Here is a 3,152-nt window from a genome sequence, read left to right on the forward strand (position 1 = left end):
GTGTCTTAAACCAAAAAGCAGTCCAGTAGCACTTTAAAGACTAACAGTGATGAGTTTTGTGGGACAGACCCACTTCTTTAGATCTGGAGATACACTCATCCCTCGCTATATGAGCACAATTGGTTCCCAACTTTCTGCTTGTAGGTGAAAACTCATAAGAGGGACACAAAATTTCCATTAAAATACATGTAAAAGTCTCTGATTGGTTCCTAGTGCTCCTAACTTGGTAAAGGAGTGGCAGCATGTGGCTTTGCTTTTGAAATATAAGTGAACCTGGGGTTTAGGGAGGGTTAAAGGCTGGGGGCAGTTTGGGGCCAAGAGCGGGAGGGAGGGTTAAAACCTGGTGGTGGGTTGGGTCTTTGGCGTGGATGGGGGAGTGTTAAGACTGCAGCAGGTTGGGTTTGCAGGGTAAGGTTAAGGCTGCAGCATATTCAGTGTGTGGGCAGGCAGGAAAGAAAAGCTGCAGTGGATTGGGGCTGTGGAGATGGCAAGGGGGTCAGGCTGTAGTGTTTTGGGTGTGCAGGGCCAGCAGGGAGTTCAGTCTGGGGTGGGTTCAGGCCGTTGAGCTGGCGAGGTGATCAGGCTGTGGTAGGTTGGAGCTGCGGGGGGGAATAAGGCTCATATTAGCAGAGGGAGTTCACTCTTCTAGTGAACAAAGGTAAGTATAAGTGTCCTTTGTTTTAGCAAGTGCTCGTAAGCGAAGTCCTCATTTAATGAGGGATGAGTGTAAAGCATTTCCAGTACAGACCAACAGTTATAAAACACAGAGGTCCAACAAAAAATGAAATAAAACCCCACAAATCAGATACATAGAACTGAAGGGAAGGTGAGGGGTAAGAGATATTAATAAGTGTCCTGCCTGAGATGATGATGAATACCAAAGGAAGGGAAACTGTCCTTGTACTGCCTGAGATAATTGCTATCTCTGTTGAGGCTGAGCGTTACTGTATGAAATTTGAGTATGAACCCCAGTCCACACAGCTCCCTTTCTAATCTGCTGTTAAAGTCTCTGCTGTAAGACGCATATTCTCAGGTCTTTAAGAGAATGGCCCACTCCATTGAAAGGCTCACTGACATGTTTATGTGTATTTAGATTCCTAATGTGTGCTCTATGCCCATTCATTCTTTGGCAAAGTATTTGTCCACTATGTGGGATGTCCATAGCAGAGGGCATTGCTGGCACATGATGGCATATATAACATTGGTCGAGGTACAGGAGAATGAGCCCCTGGTTTTGTAATTACCGTGGTTAGGTCCAGAGATGGTACCTCCAGAATAAATATGTGGACAAAGCTGGCAATGGGGTTTGTTGTAAGGAAAAGTTCCAGGATTAGTATTATTGTGGTAGCTAGTGAGAAGTTTCATTAGATTAGGAAGTTGTCTATAGGAGAGAACAGGCCTCTCACCTGGGCTTCACAGAGTGTAGCATCACATTCTACTATGGGTTGTAGGTTTTTGATGATATGCTGCAGGGGTTTGAATGGAGGGCTCTAGGTAATGACAAGTGGGGTGCTGTTATGGACCTTCGTGGGCCTAGTCCCTGGGTGTTCCCAGGGCACCAGAGCTGTGTGTGGCTGTAGTGTAATTTCTCCGCTGGTATCTTGCCATTACAAATAATGCTCCAGAACACCCTTTGAAGTGGATGTGTCTGAAATACAGACTGTGAGCAGTGATCCCATCTCTGCACTGCACCCCCCCAGGGGTAGGTTTCACATCGTTCAAAGCACTTAGTGTTGTGGACTTTTTAAATGTAACCTTTTTAAATGTCCAAATTTGCCCAGCCTGTGTCCCTGGCCAGCCAGTGAGTAGAAGAAAGGTTCCCAGCAGCACTGACTTTAGGATGTGTGAAAAAACAGCCCCATTCCCGCCTTCCCTCAGGTGAGGGGGCTGACTGGTAAAGGTGATGGACTGTTAATCCATTGTACTCTGCACACATGGATTCCACCCTCACTGAAATGCTGTTTCCTACACACCCCATCCCAGAGCCTGCTGGGTCGCAGCTCCTCTGCTGGGCAGACTCCAAACACAAGGGAACTACGTGGTGCTGAGCTGGGCCTGCTGGGGGTGGGATGGGTGCATTTGTACCAGCAGGGCCCAGTCTGTCTCATATGCCAACCAGCAGGGCTGCACTCACCCCTGTGCCCTGCAGGGCTCTTGTATGGGGTGGAGCAGGGCCCCACACACAGCTGGGGGTGCAGTGCCCCAGTGAAATAGAAGGGAAGAAAGAGGGAGCCCTGGCTCAACTGCAGCCAGTGACGTGGGCAGCTGCCTCTGTGGGAAGGGCCTGTCCCCAGTGCTGATTCAGGGGCTCTGGTCTCTCCTAGCTGCTGGGCTGGGCTGTGCACAGCTGGGAAAGGGGCAGACATTTCCCCAAAATGAACAAATGTCGCACTTCTCTCTCTGCCACTGACAGCAATAGATCTATCAGCAGCACCAGCTACAGGGCCCAGGGCAGGTCTCCATGTGACTGTCCCACCCCCGAGCGCGTGGGACCCCTGCTCACTGGTGCCCAGAGAGCGGCTGTTCAAAGAGCTCTTAGGAGCTGGGCAGCTCCCTGCTGGCACCACAGCACAGGCAGAATATGGGCCTGCAGGTGGGGAAGTATTGCTCTCAGTACCACCTGGAGGCCACAGCTGATTTCCCCAGATTACTATGTGAGGCTTAAGCTAATTTTGCATTGTGTTGTTGAAGAGAAAACCCCAACTACCCAAATGGGAAATTAACAAGTCACCCAATGGATGAGAATCTACCAGACTATTTTCCCTTCTACTGCACAGCAATCCCTGGGTTCTTCTCTGCTTCTCAGGAGCTTGGGAAAAGCCTTTGTGGATATATCCCCTGGCACAACCCTAAAAGGAGCTGCACAAGGGGACTGGCCAATTTCTTACCACCTTGTGATGCTGCAGTGAGGAAAGCATACTGGTTTGTCAAAGGGAGTGAGAGCAGCCCTGCAGGGGGTCTTTATAGAGGTCCCTAGCCCCCACACCCTTGCCCTGTTCTCTAGCAGCAACATATTGCAGCCATCTTGGTGAACCAGTCCAACCAGAAACTTGGCTCTAGTGGGACTCATTCATCCAGCAGAACCCTCACTCAAGTTCACTTGTGAATAAGGAGGCACCCCCTCCCCTTTAAGAAACAAGGCTTTATAACAA

The sequence above is a fragment of the Carettochelys insculpta genome, chromosome 21 (assembly GCF_033958435.1).
Source record: "Carettochelys insculpta isolate YL-2023 chromosome 21, ASM3395843v1, whole genome shotgun sequence".
Lineage (NCBI taxonomy): Eukaryota > Metazoa > Chordata > Testudines > Carettochelyidae > Carettochelys > Carettochelys insculpta.